This window comes from Rattus norvegicus, chromosome 1, assembly GCF_021556685.1.
Source record: "Rattus norvegicus strain SHRSP/BbbUtx chromosome 1, alternate assembly SHRSP_T2T, whole genome shotgun sequence".
NCBI classification, from domain to species: Eukaryota; Metazoa; Chordata; class Mammalia; order Rodentia; family Muridae; genus Rattus; species Rattus norvegicus.
The window spans coordinates 178,940,164-178,966,961 of NC_141534.1; positions in this window are offsets into that span (position 1 = coordinate 178,940,164).

Below are 26,798 nucleotides of genomic sequence, written 5' to 3' on the forward strand. Positions count from 1 at the left end.
TGAACTTTTATGGGAACATTACTCAAGTGAGAGAATCCAAACTTGTAAGCATATTCTTGGAATTTGGCCACGGAAACCAGGTCAAGATTTCATCTTTCCCCCTAAATGCCAAGAGGTCCTTAATACCTCCTATAAATCTCTTTCTCATTTTCCACCCTCTCTACCCATAAATGGTGAAGTTCCAACCGTGCCTCTCAGTAAGTTCTGACCAACCAGGAGAACTGGAGGTTCTACAGGGGACAAAGAGCAGTACTTGTCATGGTCCATGACTGAGCAGTGTCATCTCCAGAAGATGCCCAGAAGTAGGAAGAGCAGGATTTATCAGTAATGAATCTCCCACTGCCACCCCAGGACTTCAATATCAAATTATCAGTACTTCGAAGCATAGGCCTGCTGTCTTTTCTACACTGCTATGTCTTAAACCTTGTTTTTAAAAAGATGTAATAATTGATGGATGGAGATCCTATCTGAAAGTTTGGAAGCAGGAGCTGGGGAGAGAGTTGAGTCTGTAAGGTGCTTTCCTTGCACAGAGGAGGGCTTGAGTTTGCACATTTGAGGGGAAAGCTGGGAATAGAATGATAGCAGATACTCATGACCCCAGTGCTGGAACAGGCATGTCCCTAAGGCTCAGTGGCCAACCAGCCTAGACAATTTGGGAGACTAGTAAAAGGCCCTGTTTCACAAATAAAAAAAATTAATGGGGCTATAGAAATGGCTCAGTGATTACGAGTACTGGATGCTCTTGCAGAGGACCCAAGTTCAATTCCAAGCACCTACCTGGTGACTCACAACCATCTGTCATTCCAGTTCCAGGGGATGAGGGATTAGGCACCCTCTTCTGACCTTCACAAGCACCAGGAATAAAAGTAGTATACATACCTGCATCAGACAAAACATCCATACACATAAAATAAAATAATAAAGACATTTAAAAATAAATAAAATAAAATTAATTTTAAAAAATACTTCAAATGTGGACCCCTTCTAAGGACTTCTGACCTCCATATTCATGCCCACATGCACACACAGACATGTGTGTATGTAGTGTGTAGTGTGTAGTGTGTAGTGTGTAGTGTGTAGTGTGTAGTGTGTGTGTGTGTGTGTGTGTGTGTGATAAAATGTGTAAACAAAAATAGCCCAGTCAAACAGTTAAAGTAGCATGAGGCATTTCATCCCAAGACAGAAATTGTTAATTGACTATAGGTCAAGGTCTCTTAACTTCAGCATCACTGGCAATCAGGACAGGCTATTTCTTCAAAAATTACAAAGCAAAGTCTGCATCCTCAATATTTACCCCCATGCACATACTTGATCCTAGTCATTGTACAGTCTTCTCAGTGGTCCCCTCAACTTTCTAAAAGTCTGGATTACATGCTTCTGTGGTGTGTCCCCATTCTTCCTAAGCTTCATACACAGCATCACTGCAGTATAGCTGATATTAACTTAGATGATGTGGTAGAGAATGTAGATGGTGGCCTGGTCCTGTCTATTCTATGTGTTATTTCCCCCTATTAACATCCTCCCCAAGCTGTGACCAAGCTTTTGTGGTTGTAACTTTGATAGCAGGTGTAATGATTAATTGCATTTATCAAATTGGTTAGATTGAGAAACACCCAAGAGATTATGAGTGAAGCACACCAAGGTATGTGAAATAACCAGATCATGAAAATTGCTGTGATGACGTAGTCTCTGGTATATTTGTGATTTTCCATCACTATTGGGAGTCAGTAAAGAGCAGAGGTAGGACCTAGTTGGAGGAAGCAGATCGCCATGAGCAAGTTCTGGGGAGATGGACCTTGCTTGACTCCTTCCCATAGTCTTTCTCTGCTTCCTGGTCACCATGCTGTAAGTGACTCTGTTCTTCCACACTCTCTCCACCAGGAAGGACTAACACCTCTGGAACTATGGCTCAGATCAGTTTTTCCTTCTTTGTGTTACTCTTTTACAGCAGGAACCCATTGCCTCCCATGGCATTACTGTACATATCATACAAATATGTGTCCTGAGTGGGTGGTAGTGGTACATGCCTTTAATCTCAGAAGCTGGAAAGCAAAGTCAAGCGTATTTTTGTGAGTTGAAGGCCATTCCAGAACAGGTAGGACTATACGAAGAAACCTTGTCTCAAAACACAAAGAAGAAGGAGGAGAAGAAGGAGAAGGAGAGGAAAAAGAAAAAGGAGGGGGGAGAAGGAGGAGGAGGAGAAAAAGAAGGGGAGGAGGAGAAGGAAGAGAAGGAAGGTGTGTTTCCATTCCAGTCTCCAGTGTGGCTTCTTGAAATCTCTTATTAGCTCTGCTTCTTTCCCTGGGGGAGGGGAAATGAGGAGAGGGAGGGGACATACAACTTTTGACTGAGAGGTATATTCATGCAATTTATAAAACAGGCTGATACCTCCCAGCTACCCAATCACTTTGGGTTCAATAATACTTGGCCTATCAGCTAAGCATGCTTTTAATGAGTCAGGCATGATGATAAAGGAACAATTAATCATATAGGTTCATCTACAATCTCGCCCTCCTCCCCCTACCTCAGTGAGGACTACACTATTTGGTTTGCATCAACTGCAATCAGTTCTTCAGATCCTACTTCATATCTCTGCACTGCCCAAGGGATGTCATGTGACAGCAAGTGCTACAGATGCCTGGGAAGTCTGAAAGGTTGATCCAAGCCTTGGGCATCTACACCATCTTGTCAGTACAGGCAAGCCGGAGAAAGGGTGGTGCCCACAGAGAGAGGATGGGGAAGAGAAAGCAGGGGCGCCTGAGCAAGCATGTCTCTCATTCCCAGGGGTGGTGCTGCTTAATTGGTTTCAGATAGCCCCTTGCTCTCCCTGAAGCTCCCCAGTGCCTTCACCCTGGCCATTCTGCCTTTGCTCACACTGCACCCTTGCCAGCCACACCCTGCATTAGAGGTGGCCATGGAAGGCGGCCAAGGAAGCTGGTTTTTTTTGAGCAGTGCCCTATCTCCATTCTCATTCCCTCTAAGTCATTACCCACACTATGTGGTGAAATTTTTCTAGAACATTATTCTGATGTCACTCCTCTGCTCTAAGCCTTGAAACAATTGTCTTACACCGTTAGAGAAAACTCCAAACTTCCTTTTGCAAATTCCTTTACACTGGCCTTGTTGTCTTCCTGAGTCATGGCTGATTCCTTTCCACAGGCATCCCAGGCATAGATGTGGCAGTGGAATTGCTACATCATATACAAGTCCCAGTTTTAGCTCTAGGGACTCAGTACTGTTTCTGTAATGCCCACACTCATTCATATTTAGAACAACTGTGTATGAGATTCACCATTTCTCTGCATTCTTGCCAGCATTTGTTATTTCTTGGTTTGTGAGGGTTTGCTTGCTCGTTTGTTTGTGACAACCACTGTAATTGGGGTGTGATGCTGTCTCCTGGTAGTTTTGATTTGCATCCCCATGAGGCCAAGTATGATAGCATTATTTTTTCATGTATTCATTGGGACTAGAATATTCACTTTGGAACATCTTGAATCTGCTCTTCTGATCATAATTGGTTACTATACACTGCCCCAGGGACTCCAAGTGAGCAGTGTCTTTTCTTAAATCCAAATCCGTGTTTTTATTTTATCTTATCTTATTTTATTTTGTGTGTATGTGTGTGGCATGTGTGCCTGTGTGTGTACATGTTCACAGTCAGGAGGGGTTAGCATGCATGTGTGTGCATATCATGTCAAAGCTGGAGGTGGTTGTGTGTATCTTCCTCAGTTCTTCTCCACTGAGAACAATTTTGTTTAAATGGTCTCTCTCACAGAACCTAGAGCTTGTAAATTCCAGCTTATCTGGCCAGCCAGCTTTCTCTGGGCATGCCTGTCTCTGCCTCCCAAGCCCTGGGATCACAAACAGCTGCTATACCAACCTGACTTTTTAAGTTGAGTTCTTGGGATCTGAACTGCAGCCTTCACATTCATGTAGTGCTTTATCCACTGAGCCTACATCCCCAGCCCCTTCAGCCTATTTCATTCTTATTTTTCTTGGGACTGATCCTCACTATCTAGCCCTGGCTGGCCTGGAACTTGCTATTTAGGCCGGGCTGGCATCAGACTCCCAAGTCCATTTTAAAATTCAATTGTTTGGGAATGTTGGTGTTCATCTTTTTGAGCCTCTTCATATTCTAGATGTCAGTCTCTTGTCAACCTTTTTATTTACAGACTCTTTCTTCTACCCTGTAAGTCATCTCTTGACCCTGCTAAGTTTCCTTTGCTCTGCAAAACTTCTTGGTTTAATGGATTTTCATTTGTTGTTTTCATTTCTGTTGCCTGTGCCTTTAGGGTCCTATGTAAATGGCTGCCTACCCCAGCCATGTAAATGGCTCAGACGGTCTCTGTGCGCTCTCATTTTGTTTAAGAGCTATAGGTTTATCTGCAAGTCTTCTGGGAATCTGCTTTTATCCTGTTGCACTACCATCGTCTGCTGAAGAAACTGCTTTTTCTTTGCAAATCTTCTCAACATCACTGTCAAACTTTCTTGGCTCCATGAACACAAGCTAATTCCTCTGTTCTCTGTTAGGTTTTATTCATTTGTGTACCTGGTATTTGGTTCTTGTTGTTGCTGTAGTTGCCAGTAAGCATGACTTTGTGGTACGTTTTAAGTGAGGCGTTGTGAAGTCTCCAGCTTCGTTGGGTTGGTTTTGCTTTGTTTTGTTTCCCTTCAGGATTCTGGGTGTTTGATGATTCTCACTTCTGTGCTGGCCACTATTTCTGTGACTATAACTGTGATGGCTTGTATTTTTTTGGCCCAGAGAGTGGCACTATTAGAAGGTGTGGCCCTGTTGAGTAGGTGTGGCCTTTTTGGAGTAGGCATGGCATTGTGGCATTAAGGCCTTAAGAACCTTAGCTGTCTGGAAGCCAGACAGATGAAGATGTAGAACTCTCAGCTCCTCCTGCACCTGGCCAACCTGGATGCTGCCGTGCTCCCACCTTGATGATAATGGACTGAACCTCTGAACCTGTAAGCCAACCCCATTTAAATGTTGTCATTTATAAGACTTACCTTGGCTGTGGTGTCTGTTCACAGCAGTAAAACCCTAACTAAGACAATAACCAACTTACAGGAAAGAACGTTTTACTTGGCTTACATTTTATGTAGTTTCCATGGTCACTTGGCTCCATTGCTTCAGGTATGTAGACACATACTACATTAGGGAAGAGCCCATGAAAGCTCATGGCTGACTTGACAATCTCCTCCAAGGGCATTCCCAGCAACCTAGACTGTCCCACTAAGTCTCACCTCCTACAGATTCCACGGCTTCCCAGTGAAACCAGCCAGCCCATGGCACAGCCCTGAACAATGGACCTGTGGGAAACGATTGGAGAAACAAAGGATGCAACTTACAATGATAACCACCTGCACCTGCAGTAGGCTATAGACTGGTTAATGATATGTTAATAACTCCTATGTATCCCCTTTGAAATTGCATGAGTCGTTATCTAAAAACTCAAACCTCCTGTGCTACTTAAGGTAACTAAAATTATATTAAAAATTTAGCTTTTCTGTCATAGTAGCCATTAGTGGCTTTTCTTTTGGACAGTGAGACATAGAACTTGCCTACCATCATAGGACATTGGACAGGGTTTTGCTAGTCTAAGAACTGGGGACAGCATGCAGCAAATAAATTCAGACCTTTGCCCTTGAGAGCATCAAAGTCTGACCTAGTATTCTCAGACCAAGACCATCTGTCCTGGGAAGGACAGAATTATGACTCATTAGACATTATCCAGTCTGTTCAGTCTTACCCACATTCTAAATACCCATTTGCATGTATGCAAATGATCTTCATGTTGTGATAAAGTAAGCAATCATTTAAAATTTTCTTACCCCTCATAATTATTCTTTTTCCCCCTGTAATTGCCATATGGTGCACTGATTTACTAGGGAGTTAAGAGACTTAATTAATGTTTGTTTGAAATCCTGCCTGTCAGGACTGTTGTTAGAGGATCCACTGAGATGTTACTGGTATCAAAAAGTTTGGTGGGAAAACCTTAGCTTATTCAAATAGAGATGCAGGAATAATGGGAAGAATTCCCCTGTCAGTTTTAATTTATCACTCACTGTTATCGGCTACGTATTGGGTGTCTAACATTGTTTGGCAATGAATGGCAGCAGCAAAATGTGGTTCCTGCAGGACACTTGCCATTACTTACTAACAGGAGGTCCTGACAGCCATCAAACTCCTGTCACTGGAGATGAAGACGTAAGAGGCATCAAATGAGGGGTGGCAGGTGTTGACTGGGAGCTCAAGCTGTCCTTGCCTTGACAGGATCTAAGAACCCTGAATATTAGCTATGAGTGCCCAATAATGAATCTTTATAACACCAACATCTATTGTTAACACTTAGATAGGATTATTATCTGCCAGGCTCTCCTCAAAGCTGTTTATATACAATGCCCACTAATCAGTCATTGACCCTTACAGAATCAGACTTCCTCTCCAGTGTGAGGATACTTAGCCTAGGGAGCTGATCTGTAACTCAGAGGCTGTTCGACGGGCCATGCTTCAGGGGACATCCTTGCACTAATACCCAACTCGCCCTACCCAGTCTTCAAAGTTGCGTGAGATGGCGAATTCCACTTGCAGAAACAGATACTTTGTCCTAGTGGACAGTTGACCTAAACGGGACAATAAACTTCTCCAGGGTGTCTGGCCAGGGACAGGAACTGTACCAAGCCCCTGTCCAGTGATAGAAGCTATGTGCAGGGAATCTTAGAAGCTATAGGGGCCTGCTTTGTTTAACATTTGAAGTTGGAGTAGAGCAAGAGAGGCAGGAGCTCCAGTGTAGGAAGAGGCAGGGAAAGCACTAAATTGTGTCCATGTTCTAGACCCCACCCTGAACTCCCCAAACCCCCACACCCCACCCCTGGTGTTCTGAGCCAAGTCTCATCTTTGACCCTTGTCAGGATGTGGTACTCATTCCTCTTTTAGATTCCAAACTAATACATTCCTCTTTTGACTTTGGGCTATTCAAGTAGGGATTTGCTGCTGTTGTTGCTGTTGTTGTTGCTGTTGTTGTTGCTGTTGCTGTTGTTGTTGTTGTTGCTGTTGTTGTTGTTGTTGCTGTTGTTGTTGTTGTTGTTGTTGTTGCTGTTGTTGTTGTTGCTGTTGTTGTTGCTGTTGTTGTTGTTGCTGCTGTTGTTGTTGTTGCTTTTGCTGTTGCTGTTGTTGTTGCTGTTGTTGCTGTTGCTGTTGTTGCTGTTGTTGCTGTTGCTGTTGTTGTTGTTGCTGTTGTTGCTGTTGTTGTTGTTGTTGTTCCTGTTGTTGTTGCTGTTGTTGTTGTTGCTGTTGTTGTTGCTGTTGTTGTTGTTGTTGCTGTTGTTGCTGTTGTTGTTGTTGTTGCTGTTGCTGTTGTTGTTGCTGTTGTTGTTGTTGCTGTTGTTGTTGCTGTTGCTGTTGTTGTTGTTGTTGTTGTTGTTGTTGTTGTTGTAATCGAATTCCTGCTTGCCACAGCAGCCCTCAGGCAGGGTCCAAGTTCCCTAGCACACTGTAAGGGCTCTATCCCTTCTAGGACTTGCCTTCTCATTGGTTTTATCTCTTGTCACTCTCCCTTGCTCAGAGCCTATAATAGTACGCCGTCCCCATTGGGCCTTCCTTGCACAACTCTATATTTGCTACTAAACCAGAAGCCAAATTAGTACTAATCAGCATGTCTGCCATATAGACACCCTGTGGAATGGGTATGTGAGTACAGGAGAAGAAGCTCGTGGCTCTAATGAACCTTTCACTTAGCCATGGCAGACTTTTGTAAAGCATACTTGCTACAACAGGTTTATTTTTCTGGATCAAGAGAACTTGGTCTGTCTTTCAGGCCCTCTTATATCACCCATTATTTTATTCCAGCTGTAGCCAAGGCATGGACACTAAAGGCAGGCACTCTTTGGCTGGGCCAATGGTGCAGTAGGCAAAGTGCTTCACTTTCAGGTTTGATGAGCTGGGTTCCATTCTAAGAACCACAGAACAAAAGCTGGGACTGGCAGCATGCTTGTAATCCCAGCATTTGGGAAGCAGAGGCAGGCAGATCTCTGAGTTCAAGGCCAGCCTGGTCTACAGAGAGTTCCAGGAGAACCAAAGCTGTTCAGAGAAATCCTTTCTCAAAACAAACAGACAAACAAAGTTGGTAATGGTGGCATGTTTTTGATTCCAGCAATGGAGAGGTAGAAACAGGCAGATCCCCCAACCCCCAGCCCCATATACAAACTCAAAAACATTATGAAACTTTCAGGTAAATGGGTAGAGCTGGATATAATCATTCTAAGTGAGGTAATGCAGACCCAGAGAGATAAACACCACATGCGCTCTCTCGTATGTGGATGCTATCGCCAATTGTTAGTTTAAGCTGGAGTAGGGACAGAAGGAAACTAGTAAGGGGCTATGAAAGAGGCTAAAGCACATGGTATAAAGAAGAAAAGAGAATAATGGAACAATAAGAGCTAAATGGGGGGGGGGTCTTGGTGTGAGGGCAAAGTAGGAGTGAATGTGTAGAAGGACAACTAACTCTAATGACCTTAGAGAATGTCATACAGAAAGCCACTGTTACAGAAACTTTATCTCTAACTGGTTATGTTGCACAGTGCTCGATGTTTCTATGAATGCTACTGGGATGAGGAAAGTAATTGACAGTCTTAGCCAGCTGAGGATCCTCTGAGATATAATGTGACTGACCTGTCAAGAAATGCCCACTGGTACAATAGTGGTATGAGTGTTATAGAAGTAACCCAGCACTCCCTAGTTGTGTTGAAGCCAGATTCATGAAACAGAACTCATGCTTAGTACGGTTAACTGGACCAAAAAAAATCAGTGGTCTAGGGAAGAGCCTAATACCAGTAAATGGACATAATAGTAAACTAAGTTCTTATCCCATAGACTGGTCCTCATTGGAGAAGTTTCCTTTTACAGTAGATAGTGATGGATACAGAGACCCACAGCTGATCAATGTTCAGAGAATAAGAGACAGTGGTGAAGACTCAGTCGCAAATGGGACTTCTATGTCAAGTCTTTCCTGCAAAGCACATCATGGCAGAGAAAGCAGAATGATTTTAAGAGCCACAGGTGGTGGATATTTATAGTGAAGCAGTACCATCTGGACATGACAGGACATGTATACACAGTAGCCAGAAATACATGAGTAAGATCTGCACAAAATCAAGCCAGCTAAAATCCAATCACGTACTAGGGAGGGGTTCATGAAATCCCACCTCCCAGCTGAGAAGCTATTGGCCACTGATGGCTGCAGGGGAAAGAGAGTTTTCTCCATAGTTAAGGCCCCTGAGAGACTGTCCTCCTAACGCTGCGGTAGACAGTCTTACACTCTGCACACACGGGAGGCATGAAGTAGACTCAGTAGATTCAGCAGCAACAACAAAATCTAAGTTGGAAGAGGGATTGGGGATGTGAGAGGAATTAGAGGAGAGGGATAGATTTGATTAAAATGTATCACATGCATATATGAAATTCTCAAAAAAATCCAAAAAATTAAAAACTGACAAGCAAAAAAATAAAATAAAAAATGAAAAGACATGCATTCTCCAGCTTGGCTGAGGCTTGGTGGACTCAGTACTACTCCCAACTCCTTTTTACTGACTGTCTTTTACTAACTGTCCATTTTATTAACTCTTAGGACATTTCTATAGAGAGCCAATCTCGTTGTATGACATTTTTATTCCTCCTAATTTCCCTCATAGACGGTAGTGCACTCTTACAGCTCTGGAGTTCCCAAGCCTGCCATCAGTCAGCACTGGAGTTCTTATTGCTAAGATGCCCAGAGCAGCATCCGATACACGTGCAATCTAAGGTCTGTCACCAGCAATGGCTCTGCTGCCACACTATGAGCAGCTGCAGTAAACCCAAGCAGATGGAGAATAAACGCTCAGGGAACCTGTTTCCTTTTTATATAAATCACTGCTGACCTCTACTTTCAACTCACTTCCTCTGGGTTCCCTGCCCTGCCCTCTCCTCACTTTCCTCAGTTCACATTACTACTACGATGGTGAATCCATTGTACCAAACTGACTAAAGGATGCATATGAAGCTCCTGCAAGAGGGCAGCATCTATATTGGTAGACTAGGCAAGCAGATGGCTCTCCTCAATAGGAATGGACATCTTCCAATGTAGTAAGCCCCTACCCCACAAAGAGGGAAGAGGAAGGTGAATCCATTCTTTCTTTGCCCAGCCACTGGGGCTGGGATATGACTACTCTCCCACCTTCAGTTCCTACGCTCAGATCTTTACTCTACAGCACAGCATTCCTGGCCATTTGGATATCCAGTCTCACAGAGAGCAGTCTGAGGGACTTCTTCACCAATACCTCATGATAAACCAAATCCACCCAGATCTATGAACAGTATATAGAGTGTGTGTGTGTGTGTGTGTGTGTGTGTGTGTGTGTGTGTGTGTGTAATGTGTATATGTATCTCTGTATACATCGGGTCATTCATTTTTATATGGACACATACTCTTGTCTGTCTCTCTCTTTAGAGAACTCTGATTAGGATGAAGGCTCAGGTATCATTGGAGGCTCTTGGGGATCAGAAGAAGTAAAACAGAAAGGAGAGAAATTTGAGAGTTCATCAGAAAAGGAAGGGCTGAAATTCCCCCTCCTCTCTCTCACTTAAAGGTTCTTTCCCTGTGCCCAATCTCCTCCCAGCCCCCTCAGCATTCCTCGAGGGGGCACTGTCTACCACAGAGCTTTGCTTCAACCCTGACTGCCAGGCTTCGCAGCTGACAGGGTGGACCCTGTGGATGGCTGCCAGGGTCTCCTCTGCTCATTACTCTTCTTGCTGCAATTCATTTCTCTCTGATTGGACACAATTAGGATGCCAACAAATGACTCGCCCAGCCCTGCTTGGCAGTTACATAACCACAAACATGTGCGTACTGTGCAAGTGAGCCACTAATGAGAAGGGTTAATTACAAAGTGAGGGTCACCCCAGAACAGGCCCTCCCTGCATTCCCTCTCTGACCAGAAAGAGACCACACAACAATAAGCTCCAAAATAATTTATAGCAGCCCTTCTAGAGGGAACTTGCTGAGCCCTGTTTATGGCTGCCCAGACAGAGATGGGGGCTACCTTCGTAAAGTGTCGTGTTTTTAATAACCTTCCAACACAGTCCCCCAAAGTTAGATCAGAAGCACAGGCTTGTGCTTCTTGGCCAATTTCCTCTATTTTTCCTCACTGACTGCCTGGAGCTTCATGTTCTTCTGTTTTCTGCTTCCACTTAGACATATTCTACGGTATCTTTCAGTTCTTATTTACTTCTGAGAGGATTGTGTCCTGATTAACTCTCAACCACTATTTTTTTTCATTTTATTTTTATTTATTCACTTTACATGCTGCTCACTGCCCCTCCTCCCGGTCACCCAATCCAACAATCTTACCCCACTCACCTAACCCTCTGAGAGGGTGGAGGTCCCCATGGGTATCCCCCTACACTGGCACATCAATTAACCACCATTTTTAATATTCTTGAAAGAAACAACATCAGAGACACTCCATCCAAACATACTCCACTGGCTCCTGTCCAGAAATATCTGTGCTATCTTGGAATTTTCCTATCATGTGTTTCTATAAAAGTTAGTGAAGAGCAGCCTCTGTCTTTCCATGCTGACTCTTAGTCCTGCTGCAGTCTGCCTGCAGGAGCTTCTCCTCCCACTCCTCTTTCATTCCCAGGGAACTCCATCTTTTTCTTCAGACCTAGGGTCTCCCAAGCTCTTTCCTGTGGACCCTCTCAGTCTCTCCTTCTAGGACATCTCCATTCCTTAGTGTCAGCTACTCATCTATGGAAACATTTTCTACCAGGTACTCCAGTGACCATCCTGGGCTGGGACTCAGCCTTTCCTCCTACATCATCTCCATTTCTTTGTGGCAACCACATAATTGCAGAAGCACTCTCTACCAAGAACTCTACAACTTGCCTAAAATCTAAAGTGGACAACAGCAACCAAGGACCAGAGCACCCACCCACAAAGACAAGAAGATACAAGGAATACGTAATCTAAGAGCAGTAAATCAAAGGGGAGGACATCTATAACACCACAACAAAATAATAGGACTCAATCAACTTTACTCATCAATAAATCTCAATATTAGTGGTCTCAATTCCTCAATAAAAAGAAAGACTAGCTCACTGGAATAGAAAATGGGATACATCTTTTTGATGCATCCAAGAAACAAACCTTACCACCAAGGACAGGCATTTCCTCACAGTAAGGATGGGGAAAAGAGTTGCAAGCAAATACATCCAAGAAGCAAGCAGGTGTAACAAATTTCATATTTGACAAAATAAACTTCAAGCCAAAATTAATCGGAAGAGATGGAGAAGGACACTGCATACTTATTAAAGGAAAAGTCACCAAGAGTATAATATGCAGCAAACACAAGGGCACCCAAGTTCATAAAAGATACACTACTACAACTAAAATCTCATATTGACCCTCACACAGTGATAGTGGGGACATCAGTTTCCCACCATCAGTGACAGACAGGTCACCGAGACAAAAAGTAAACAGAGAAATACTGTAGCTAAATAACACATAAGTCAAACGGACCTTGCAGACATCTACAGAGCACCCCACTCTAACATGAGGATACCTTCTTCTCAGCAGCTCATGGAAATTTTCCCCAAATTAACCACATATTAGGACACAAAGCAAGTCTCAACAGATACAAGAAAGATGAAATGACACTATGCATCCTTTCTGATCACCCTGTATTAAAGCTGGATATCAATAACAACAAATCAGCAGAAAGTGTACATGCTCATGGAAATTGAACAACTGAACAATTCAACTGAATGACAACGTGGTCAAGACAGAAGTCAAGAAGGAATTTAAAACATTCTAGAATTGAATGAGAATGAAAGCATAGCATATCTAATGCAATGAAGGCAGTTCTAAGAAGCAAGTTCATGGCACAAAAGATGCCCCAACATATAACAAAGACACGTGCTCCACTATGTTCATCGCAGCCTTATTTATAATAGCCAGAAGCTGGAAAGAACCCAGATGCCCTTCAACAGAGGAATGGATACAGAAAATGTGGTACATCTACACAATGGAATACTACTCAGCTATCAAAAACAATGACTTCATGAAATTCATAGGCAAATGGGTGGAACTAGAAAATATCATCCTGAGTGAGGTAACCCAATCACAGAAAAACACACATAGTATACACTCATTGATAAGTGGATATTAGCCCAAATGCTTGAATTGCCCTAGATGCCTAGAACACATGAAACTCAAGAAGGATGACCAAAATGTGAATATTTCACTCCTTTAAAAGGGGAGCAAGAATACCCTTGGGAGGGAATAGGGAGCCAAAGTTTAGAACAGAGGCTGAAGGAACACCCATTCAGAGCCTGCCCCACATGTGGCCCATACATATACAGCCATCCAATTAGACAAGATGGATGAAGCAAAGAAGTGCAGGTCGATAGGAGCCGGATGTAGATCACTCCAGAATACTGCAAATACAGAGGCGAATGCCAGCAGCAAACCACTGAACTGAGAATAGGACCCCCATTGAAGGAATCAGAGAAAGGACTGGAAGAACTTGAAGGGGCTCGAGACCCCATATGTACAACAATGCCAAGCAACCAGAGCTTCCAGGGACTAAGCCAGTATCCAAAGACTATACATGGACTGACCCTGGACTCTGACCTCATAGGTAGCAATGAATAGCCTAGTAAGAGCACCAGTGGAAGGGGAAGCCCTTGGTCCTGTCAAGACTGAACCCCTAGTGAACATGATTGTTGGAGGGAGGGCAGTAATGGGGGGAGGAAGCCCATATAGAAGGGGAGGGGGAGGGACTAGGGGGTTGTTGGCCCAGAAACCGGGAAAGGGAATAACAATTGAAATGTAAATGAGAAATACCCAAGTTAATAAAGATAGGGGGGAAAAAGAAAGAAAGAAAGAAAAAAAAACAAAGCAAACACAGACTGAAGTTATCTCACTGTAGTAACTTAAAGACACAACTGAAAGCTCTAGAACAAGAAGAAGAAATAACACACAAAGTAGACAAGAAGAAATAGCCAACAGGAAGACTGAAGTCAGTAAAATGAAAATGACAAATCAATGAAACAAAGAGTTGGTTTTTAAAAAAAACAAACATTGACAAATTTTAGGCAAGATAACCAAAAGATGGAGAGATAAGATCAAAATTAATTAGATTACAGATAAAAGAGGGAACATTACTCCAGACACCAAGAAGTTCAGAGAATGATGAGGGCATACTTCAAATTGGAAAACCTAAAAGAAATGTATGAAATGTATGTATGCGCGCGTGTGTCCGCGCGAGTGTGTGTGTGTATCAAAGTTAAATCAAGATAAATTAAGAAATGTAGCAAACTCATAACCCCTAGCAAGACAAAAACAGTAGTTTTAAATTTCCCAATCAAAAACAGTCCAGGATCAAATGGAGTCAGTGCAAAATTCTATCAAAGCTTCAATGAAGAATTAATTACAATACTCCTCAAAGTATTCTGCAAAATAGAAACTGAAGAAACATTTCCTGATTCTTTTATGAGGTCATTATTACTCTGAGGGAGTAGGAGAGAAGGTTAAAAGAGGGGATGTAGAGAAGGAATATAGTGTTTTCAAATGACACTACCGGTAATCTGAGAAACTATACAGAAACCCACTACTGTGAAAGTTTCCTAAAATATGTACATATATGAATATAAATGAAGTCATCAAATAATAGGGAGACAATGCCCCAAATAGACATCTTAAGCCATCAAGTAAAACCTCCAATTCCAGGAATGGGTTACATCTTGTTAATTTGTTAGCCAAAAGGGTCCTATGGAACCCCATCTGCCAAAGTTATCAGTTGCTTTCAGGACCTGATGAGACCCTGTTGTCAAGGAAAGCATTTATGTGCAGTTAACGTGGAAAGGTCAAGCCAGTTCATAACTAGAAGCTTTATCCCTACTGATAACATTCATCATACTAGAAGGTACTCTGCACAACGCTGAAGGAGAAAAGTAATAATCAATATGACACAGCTACAGACCCTGTGACCTACAATAGCAAACTGCCTGCAAGATATACTACTGCAATAGTGGCACAAAGGTTAGGGGAGTAACCAACCACCTTTTAAAAGTTAAATTTAAGGCCCCCTCGAGATGCAAGTCATATCTGGCACTGCTAAAACTTTCAAGAACCTAAGACTAGATAGGTCATGGGCCTAGGCAAAAACCTAATACTACTCTTCTGCTATAAAAACATAGCACTAAAATGACATATTGCTATAAACATAAATCAGTGCTTTGCTCAATCAACACTAGAGAAGCTTCTTCAGGCAGGAGATGGGAATTATGCAGAGACCCACAACTAGACAATGTGCAAGAGTGAGAGACTTTTGGAGCACTCAGTCCTAAATGGAATGTCCTCATCAAATTTAAGACCATTTTCATCAAATCCCTCCTGTCAGGCTCTTCTTTGTGGAAGAGGAGACTTAAAGATTGAAAGAAACATAGTGGGGGATGACTCCAAGTACAAAATTTCTTCTAGATACAAGAAAACTGATGATGCACATATGAACTCACAGAGAGTGTGGTAGCACACAGAAAACACGTACAAGGTCAAGTCAAACAGGGTGGACCAGGGTTCCAGAGTTCCACCCCTAACCAAGAAGCTGTCTGCAACTAATTACCACTGGCCAAGGGAACATCAGCTTTCTCACATGGATTGTCCCTGGATGTATCAAACACATTCCTGGGCAGGTTCATGATCAGGAGTAGTTGACCAACAGAAAACAAAACCAAAAGTATTTTTGCGGACTTTTTACTTTGTTTCGGCTTTTTTTTTTTTAACCATTTTTGTCTTATTGTTTTTCTTTGCTTGATTGTTTTTATTTTTGTGTTTCTGTGGGTTTTTTATTTCTTGTTTTCTGTTTGTTTTGTTTCCTGTTTCTATATCTTATTTTTTAAGAGAAAGAATATAAACTTAGGTGAGTAGGAAGGTGGGGAGGATCTGAAGAAGTTGGAGGAATGGAAATACATGATCAAAATATATTGTGTAGAAATTCAATTTTTTTATTAACTTGAGTATTTCTTATATAGATTTCAAGTGTTATTCCCTTTCCCGGTTTCCGGGCAAACATCCCCCTAATCCCTCCCTCTCCCCTTCTTTATGGGTGTTCCCTTCCCCATCCTCCCCCCATTGCCGCCCTCCCCCCAATGATCTAGTTCACTGGGGGTTCAGTCTTAGCAGGACCCAGGGCTTCCCCTTCCACTGGTGCTCTTACTAGGATATTCATTGCTACCTATGAGGTCAGAGTCCAGGGTCAGTCCATGTATAGTCTTTAGGTAGTGGCTTAGTCCCTGGAAGCTCTGGTTGCTTGGCATTGTTGTACATATGGGGTCCCGAGCCCCTTCAAGCTCTTCCAGTTCTTTCTCTGATTCCTTCAACGGGGGTCCTATCCTCAGTTCAGTGGTTTGCTGCTGGCATTCGCCTCTGTATTTGCAGTATTCTGGCTGTGTCTCTCAGGAGCGATCTACATCCGGCTCCTGTCGACCTGCACTTCTTTGCTTCATCCATCTTGTCTAATTGGATGGCTGTATATGTATGGGCCACATGTGGGGCAGGCTCTGAATGGGTGTTCCTTCTGTCTCTGTTTTAATCTTTGCCTCTTTATTCCCTGCCAAGGGTATTCTTGTTCCCCTTTTAAAGAAGGAGTGAAGCATTCACATTTTGGTCATCCTTCTTGAGTTTCACGTGTTCTGTGCATGTAAGGTAATTCGAGGATTTGGGCTAATATCCACTTATCAATGAGTGCATACCATGTGTGTTTTTCTGTGATTGGGTTACCTCGCTTATGATATTTTTCAGTTCATGAATTTCATGAAGTCATTGTTTTTGATAGCTGATTAATATTCCATTGTGTAGATGTACCACATTTTCTGTATCCATTCCTCTGTTGAAGGGCATCTGGGTTCTTTCCAGCTTCTGGCTATTATAAATAAGGCTGCGATGAACATAGTGGAGCACGTGTCTTTTTTATATGTTGGGGCATCTTTTGGGTATATGCCCAAGAGGGGTATAGCTGGATCCTCAGGCAGTTCAATGTCCAATTTTCTGAGGAACCTCCAGACTGATTTCCAGAATGGTTGTACCAGTCTGCAATCCCACCAACAATGGAGGAGTGTTCCTCTTTCTCCACATCCTCGCCAGCATCTGCTGTCACCTGAGTTTTTGATCTTAGCCAATCGCACTGGTGTGAGGTGAAATCTCAGGGTTGTTTTGATTTGCATTTCCCTTATGACTAAAGATGTTGAACATTTCTTTAGGTGTTTCTCAGCCATTCGGCATTCCTCAGCTGTGAATTCTTTGTTTAGCTCTGAACCCCATTTTTAATAGGGTTATTTGTCTCCCTGCGGTCTAACTTCTTGAGTTCTTTGTATATTTTGGATATAAGTCCTCTATCTGTTGTAGGATTGGTAAAGATCTTTTCCCAATCTGTTGGTTGCCGTTTTGTCCTAACCACAGTGTCCTTTGCCTTACAGAAGCTTTGCAGTTTTATGAGATCCCATTTGTCGATTCTTGATCTTAGAGCATAAGCCATTGGTGTTTTGTTCAGGAAATTTTTTCCAGTGCCCATGTGTTCCAGATGCTTCCCTAGTTTTTCTTCTGTTAGTTTGAGTGTATCTGGTTTGATGTGGAGGTCCTTGATCCACTTGGACCTAAGCTTTGTACAGGGTGATAAGCATGGATCGATCTGCATTCTTCTACATGTTGACCTCCAGTTGAACCAGCACCATTTGCTGAAAATGCTGTCTTTTTTCCATTTGATGGTTTTGGCTCCTTTGTCAAAAATCAAGTGCCCATAAGTGTGTGGGTTCATTTCTGGGTCTTCAATTCTGTTCCATTGGTCTATCTGTCTGCCTCTGTACCAATACCATGCAGTTTTTATCACTATTGCTCTGTAATACTGCTTGAGTTCAGGGATAGTGATTCCCCCCGAAGTCCTTTTATTGTTGAGGATAGTTTTAGCTATCCTGGGTTTTTTGTTTTTCCAGATGAATTTGCAAATTGTTCTGTCTAACTCTTTGAAGAATTGGATTGGTATTTTGATGGGGATTGCATTGAATCTGTAGATCGCTTTTGGTAGAATGGCCATTTTTACTATATTAATCCTGCCAATCCATGAGCATGGGAGATCTTTCCATCTTCTGAGGTCTTCTTCAATTTCTTTCTTCAGGGTCTTGAAGTTCTTATTGTACAAATCTTTTACTTGCTTGGTTAAAGTCACACCGAGGTACTGTATATTATTTGGGTCTATTATGAAGGGTGTCGTTTCCCTAATTTCTTTCTTGGCTTGTTTCTCTTTTGTGTAGAGGAAGGCTACTGATTTATTTGAGTTAATTTTATACCCAGCCACTTTGCTGAAGTTGTTTATCAGCTTTCGTAGTTCTCTGGTGGAACTTTTGGGATCACTTAAATATACTAGCATATCATCTGCAAATAGTGATATTTTGACTTCTTCTTTTCCGATCTGTATCCCCTTGACCTCCTTTTGTTGTCTGATTGCTCTGGCTAGAACTTCAAGAACTATATTGAATAAGTTTGGAGAGAGTGGGCAGCCTTGTCTAGTCCCTGATTTTAGTGGGATTGCTTCAAGTTTCTCTCCATTTAGTTTAATGTTAGCAACTGGTTTGCTGTATATGGCTTTTACTATGTTTAGGTATGGGCCTTGAATTCCAATTCTTTCCAGGACTTTTATCATGAAGGGGTGTTGAATTTTGTCAAATGCTTTCTCCGCATCTAATGAAATGATCGTGTGGTTTTGTTCTTTCAGTTTGTTTATATAATGGATCACCTTGATGGTTTTCCGTATATTAAACCATCCCTGCATGCCTGGGATGAAGCCTACTTGATCATGGTGGATGATTGTTTTGATGTGCTCTTGAATTCGGTTTGCCAGAATTTTATTGAGTATTTTTGCGTCGATATGCATAAGGAAAATTGGTCTGAAGTTCTCTTTCTTTGTTGGATCTTTGTGTGGTTTGTGTATAAGAGTAATTGTGGCTTCATAGAAGGAATTTGGTAGTGCTCCATCTGTTTCAATTTTGTGGAATAATTTGGATAATATTGGTATGAGGTCTTCTATGAAGGTCTGATAGAATTCTGCACTAAACCCGTCTGGACCTGGGCTCTTTTTGGTTGGGAGACCTTTAATGACTGCTTCTATTTCCTTAGGAGTTATGGGGTTGTTTAATTGGTTTATCTGTTCCTGATTTAACTTCGGTACCTGGTATCTGTCTAGGAAATTGTCCATTTCCTGCAGATATTCAAGTTTTGTTGAATATAGGCTTTTATAGTGAGATCTGATGATTTTTTGAATTTCCTCTGAATCTGTAGTTATGTCTCCCTTTTCATTTCTGATTTTGTTAATTTGGACACACTCTCTGTGTCCTCTCGTTAGTCTGGCTAAGGGTTTATCTATCTTGTTGGAAATTCAATTTTTTAAAATTACTTGTATAAATGTCACTTTTATTTCCTCTGATGAGATGAGAGCTGTACCTAAGATGTGCAAATACATGGCTTGGGCGGAGTCCAGAACATTTCCTTCTTTTTTCTAACTATCCCTAGGCCTAGGCCTGGAAGCTTTTAAGCCTCTGTACAATATAATCTTCCAAGCTGACTGATTCAATCTGGCTTTTCTCAGCTTCTGACTGAATTGCTGTGCCTGGTCTCATACTAACTTTGGCAATTTGTTCTAATCTAGCTCCTTCTCATTCTCTGGCTAGTTTTGTCTTCATCTACATATAGTTTGTTCTCTCTGTATCCTGTCTCCATTAAATTGTCACAGAAAAACTGCTATACACACACATGACCCACCACACCACACACCTTTTTTCTCACTGCTCTTAGTAGTCTTTCTTCCTTTACTGTTCTCCTGTGAGTTGGGCACATTCTATCTCTAATTTTGTCAAATCTTCCTCTGATTCATCACTTTGTCTGACCCTCAATTAGACTTCACTTTTAAGGATGGCTGCTTCCCTCTACAAACTAACCTTACCTTCAACATCAGGGATTAAAGGTATGTATTAAGAGCATGTCTGTATTTCAGCCAGATCATACTGTAGTCCACGGAGTGTCTGCACTCCATCTGAAATATATCTTTGAATGTGATCCCTTGCCAGAGCAGCCATATTGCTGGATTAAAATTCCTCTACAGAAATGGAGAGAAAAGAAATCTTCTGTGATGTCTCACTTTTCTCTCTTTGAGCTGCTGCCATTTGTCTGTCATGTCTTTGATGCCATGCATGATCCTCAGATCAGCAGGTGAAAGAACTATGAGATGTGTGTGCTGAGAGAGATGGCTTAGGCGTGTGGCACTAATGGAAAGCTGTAAACATCGGTCCATCTTATGTCCTGTGATGGTTTGTATATGCCGTGCCCCAGAGAGTGGCACTATTAAAAGGTGTGGCCCTGTTGGAGGAAGTGTGTCACTGTGCATGTGGGCTTTAAGACTCTCATCCTAGCTGCCAAGAAGTCAGTATTCTACTAATAGCCTTCAGATGAAAATGTAGAACTCTCAGCTCCTCCTGCACCATGCCTGCCTGGATGCTGCCATGTTCCTGCCTTGATGATAATGGACTGAACCTCTGAACCTGTAAGCCAGCTCCAATTAAGTGGTGTCTTTTTAAGACTTGCCTTGGTCATGGTGTCTGTTCACATCAGTAAAACCCTAACTAAGACAAGTCCACATTGTAATGTGCAGGTTACTATATTTCATTCAGGAACACTATGTTTTTCTGGGGTCTTTTGAGGGCACAGGACTTGTGGCACAGGACTTTCCACAGCACATTTTTGTCATTCTCTTCTCCCTGAGTATAGCATAAAATGGAGTCTTTTTACTCTTCACCCTCCATACTATTTCCCTGCAATGCATCTATACACTTTTGATTGAATAACAACTATTAATACCAAGACACTCCCATGTTTATTATTATAGCTATGTCTATTTTCATCAGCTTCCAAGAAATGACTCTATAAAGTACTAGAAATGTAATCCATTAACATCATCCTGATAGACTCATCAAATTCCCCTGTCACTCCTGATTTTCATTTTGCAAGATTAACTTAGATCTTTTCCCACAGGGATGGGACTTCTGGCCTTGGATTTATGTTTTTGCAGTCATCTTCAACTAAAATGCTTCTGTTGTTGGGAAAGGAAAATTCTATCAAATGCCTTGGAGTAGTAGAGATCAGTTAATACATGGTGCAAGGAAGAGATAGTCAAGAATGAGCTGCAGGGCAAAGAAAGACCAGATAAAGAGATTGGAGGGACATGTACTAGAGGTTGGAGGATGCTCCATCGTTAATGTGCTTACCTTACAAGCATGGGAACTTGAAGTTGATCCCTCACAATCAACTTCAGAATTGGGGAGATGGAAACAGGCAGAGCCCTGTGACTTGCTGGTCAGTCAGCCTAGCTTACAGGCTAGTAAGAGAGATCATACCGAAAAAGAAAGAAATAAAAAATAAAAGAGGGGAGAGGGAGGGAGGAAGAGAGGAAGAGAGGAAGGAGAGAAGAGGAAATAATGATGGAAGGATGAAAGAAAGAAAGAAAGAAAGAAAGAAAGAAAGAAAGGAAGGAAGGAAGAAAGGAAAGAAAGGTAGGTGTTAGCCTGGAGAACAACAAAGGAGGTTGACCCATACATACATGTGTACACATGTGCATGAGCAACAAGTACACATATATACAAATGCACACATGCACAGGCATGCCTGCACACACACAGAAATGCACATACATGCATGCATGCACACATACACACACACACACACACACACACACAAAATTTCCACTAGTATCTTATAGACAAGCAGCAGTATTTGATTTTCTCCTTTCAATAAACTATGACAGTGCCCATAATCTCTCTGCCAAAGGCATGCTCAGATTTCTACACACTCCCTTACTACTATAAATCCTCCTCCATTCCCCACCACAAAGCACATCACCATGCAAGTGATTTAGGGTAATGTTATTACAGAAATAAAATGCATCCACTATAATAGTCAAATAAATTACATGCAATTGTGAGAGCTCTCACCCTTGTTACTAACAAGTTTCTGACAGCATGGAGACATTTACCCGTTATGCCCCAAACACTCACTAGTAACTGACACAGTAGATGTTCAACAAATATTTGCTGGATGGATGGCTGACTCTGACAAAGCACTAATGTGACAAAGCAATGGATGCCACCCCAGAGACCGAGAACCACTGTGGTCAGAAACGCATTGCCACTGAGGGTTTCTAGGAAACGGGACAGCAGCATCATGTGCGCCTTTCTGAAAGATTGTGTGGGAAGGACAGATTGGAGAGGAACAGCCTGGCAGTAGAGGGACCTGCCAGGAGGCTGGCACAGTGACGTGTGTAGGCAATGATGAGTTTCTAAACTGTGACAGTGGTGAAGGAACAAGAAAAAGGAAGGGACCAGAGATGGAGTAGTTTCAAGAAATATTTAAGAGAGCTGAGCAGAGCTCAATGAAGGCTTCTCTTCTTCGTGGACGTTTTGAATGGGGCGTTACTAGTCTAAGTGAGAGAAAGGGGCTGGGCTGCTCATCACACTGGATCAGAGTAGTGAAGTACAGCTGCGTTACACACAGGCAAACCAGGAAGCCACCCCCATACTATACTGTCAGGAGCATGTGGAGACACTGCGACTAAAAATACCACCCACATGCCACCCACTTCCTGACGTTACATCATTAAAGCAACATTTCTTGATTTCTCGGGTGTCATTAGTACTGGTCACCACACTTGAGAAGGGAGGAATGTTTATTGGGGTGAAGTTTGCTTTGCATACCATTATTGAATCATCACCATGACCTTGCAGTTTTAATACAGCTAAGAGAAAACTGATGTTCAGAGAGACATACAAGCTGGAATTTGTACCCATGTCTTTGTGATCTCACCTATCCTGGCCAATCTAGAATGACACCGTTGTTGTTACCGCTAGTTTTCTTTTCTTTTCTTTTTTCAAATATAAGAGAAGTGGGCTTGGTGTCAGGAGAACCGATAACGATTGCATGGTTTATTGTACAGACAAGTGTCCAGGATGATAACACATCTGCAACTAGACTTGAGAGCGCAGGCTGTGCTCATCAGCTACACGGTCTTCTTCTCTTATCAGTTATCAGAACTGAGGAGGGAGTGCTAAAACAATCTCTGGGTTCTCAAAATAACATCTGTACCAAGACCAGGAGCTTAATACTGAGTCTAACTGTAGCTGCTCCAATGTTTTCCAGAATATGGAAAAAGAACTAGTCCGCTCTGGGTCTAAGAGGGAAAGTTCCCACATTTAGAAATTCTCTCTTATAGGATTCTTAACATACACATTTATCATGCTCCTCTTGTCTAAAACCCAGTATTATTCTAGGACTATGTCCCTAAGTCTTACTTCACAGGTCCATGAATTTTGTTTCCTTCTTGTTTTGTTTCCTGGGTATCTATCCTAATGGAGATGGGCTTTGGTCTAATGCCATAGTCTACCAGAAGGAGTGTCAGATATCCTCTATGGTGGCAAAGCTTAATGTCAATCAATTGATATGAAGATATACCCTGGATTACAAATTCTTAGGATTGAAATCTGTGCACTGAGCTTATTATATCAAAACAAACACAGTAAATAGGAAGAAGGTAGAAGTTGAGCTGAGGGAAGGAAAGGCCAAGGTTGGAAATTGATGAAAGAACAGATGTAACCAGAACTTAGCAGCATGAGTGTGTTAATCAGGGCTCTCTAAAGGAATAGAAATAATACAAAATATATTATATAATGTACACATATGTGTTCTATTATAATATATAATACATGTGTATATGTTCATACACACCCACTTACGTGTGTGTGTGTGTGTGTGTAATTTATTGAAGTATCTTATGTGGTAAAGTATAGGTAGTCTAACAATGACTGTCTCACAGAGGAGAAACTAATAATCCTGTAGTTGTCCAGCCCAATGGCTAAAGTGTCTCAGCCATCTCAATATGGTGCTGAAGGCCTGGAGGGTCCCTAGAGAGCTGGTTGTCTACAATCTACATTGGAACCATGAAGAATTTGCTTCCACTATCAGTGTAGGAATGACAGAGCAACAGAATTAAGTTGAGCCTGCTAGCTAAAAATCAGCTGCCATCAAAGGGTACCACATTTAGAATGAGTTGCCGTTTTAAGTTAGCTGATCAAGAAAATGGCTGACTGGAGTGACCTGCAGCCTGTGTTCTGGTTGCTTCCTGACACAGATGAGCTGATAGTGAAGATTAGCCATCCCTGGGAGTGAGGGTTCTGTGAGGCTGGGTCAGAGACAAGCAGAGACTGGGTCAGTCACCAGGCTGATCCCAGTAAGAGACCAGGACACAGCAGAACTCCAGCTGATTAGATCTGTCAGCACTCTCAGAATTGATCAAATTCAAGAGCTCTGATTCCTGATAACCAAACTCCCAAGACATGGTTGATAAATCAAAGTCTGAGCTATTTCCAGACAAAAGTGTTAATTGGTCTGAAACTCTGCCTTCCCTGGACAGTGCTAGAGACAAAAGGACTGTGCAATTGTTTCTACTTCTCTGTTTTTCCAGACCCTTACAAGCCTTTCCTCTAGTAACAATAACAAACATTTACCACATCCCGGTTTAGCTGGTTATATTGAGATCTTTCTAGCCATCCATCCCAGGAAAATCCTTCTGTGACGACCGTGACTTTTCCCACATTTTCATTGCCATTCTTCTTCACTCAACAAACACTAATGCCTGCTGTGTGCACTACAATGTGATAGCCACTTGGGATATAGCTGATAAGTGAGAGGGGTGTTGCCTGGATCCCTGCAAAACCTACACTAGGATAGGAAGACAGACCAGCACCAGGAGAGCACATAGAATCTATACAGAGCATGTGGGAGTGTGAAGGCCTAGGATGCTGAAGAAAAGAAGGCAGCATTCTCAGACAAAGTTAAAATGATGTGTTTGTTTTTTCTTTTCCTATGTGTGTGTGTGTGTGTATGTTGCATTATGTGTATATGCATTTTTCATGTGTGTGGATGTGTATGCACATGTGTATGCATGTGAAAGCCCAAGGTTGGTGTTTGGAATCCTCCTAGATTGCTCTCTCTGATCCATCAAGCAAGAACTCTTTAAACAAAACAGAGCTCATCTATCCAGTTAGTCCCATTAGCCAGCTTACTGTGGAATCGGCTGTCTCCCTCTCAAAGGCCAAAACCCACCTGGCATTTAGGTAGGGTCTAAGGAACCAAAATTAGGTCATCATATTTGTACCGCAAGCATTTAAACACTGAATCATCTCACTAGCACTGAATAGGTGTAGATTGATGTCATTGTGCAAGTGAAGGCAGACACAAGATAAAATGAGGCCCGTCATTGAATCAGAAGGAAGGGAGGCAGAAACAAATTCATAGAAGGAAAGGAAGAGGCAAAAAGGGGCAGAAAGGCAACATGGAGGCAGGAGTAAATGATCCTCACCATGCATCTTTACATAGATACAGGTTCTTATAAATATTTCTAAAGGGATGGATTTCTATAGGTCAGTTTATCTTATCTAGGTGGGCAGTTTATATCTTTACCAATTGGTTGTAAGTTTATCGTGTGGATGTATTGTGGATTGAGAATTTAACATGTAAATCTGATTGTTGGGTTACAGTTTATTGAGTCATGATGTCACCGGAGAGTTGGGAGTTTATACTTTAACTACCAGGGGGCAGTTGCTGAGCGTATGGACAGAGTTCATGGCAGGGAGCAGAGATAGGCCAGCTTCATGCTGGACTTCTAGAGCCCTGATTTTACCTGGTAGCTGGAACCAGAGAGTTTGCAGCTAGTAGAGAGCCGCCAGGAGAGATACTAATCAGAGATGAATTATGGTTAGTTCCATATGGCCCCCAGTGCCAGACCTAACTCTAGGGACCAGTGTGGCAAGATGCCATGCTGGATCAGCTGGCAGACCGCCTGGATTAGAGACTACTTGGGGGCAGTGTGGAGCTGCTGAGATAAAGACACCCTGCAGTGCCATGTGGCCCAACAGTGCCGGCGCCAGTGCGGGTTAAAATATTGTCAATTTTTATTTCCTGAACAAAACACCAATGGCTTATGCTCTAAGATCAAGAATCGACAAATGGGATCTCATAAAACTGCAAAGCTTCTGTAAGGCAAAGGACACTGTGGTTAGGACAAAACGGCAACCAACAGATTGGGAAAAGATCTTTACCAATCCTACAACAGATAGAGGCCTTATATCCAAAATATACAAAGAACTCAAGAAGTTAGACCGCAGGGAAACAAATAACCCTATTAAAAAATGGGGTTCAGAGCTAAACAAAGAATTCACAGCTGAGGAATGCCGAATGGCTGAGAAACACCTAAAGAAATGTTCAACATCTTTAGTCATAAGGGAAATGCAAATCAAAACAACCCTGAGATTTCACCTCACACCAGTGCGATTGGCTAAGATCAAAAACTCAGGTGACAGCAGATGCTGGCGAGGATGTGGAGAAAGAGGAACACTCCTCCATTGTTGGTGGGATTGCAGACTAGTAAAACCATTCTGGAAATCAGTCTGGAGGTTCCTCAGAAAATTGGACATTGAACTGCCTGAGGATCCAGCTATACCTCTCTTGGGCATATACCCAAAAGATGCCCCAACATATAAAAGAGACACGTGTTCCACTATGTTCATCGCAGCCTTATTTATAATAGCCAGAAAATGGAAAGAACCCAGATGCCCTTCAACAGAGGAATGGATACAGAAAATGTGGTACATCTACACAATGGAA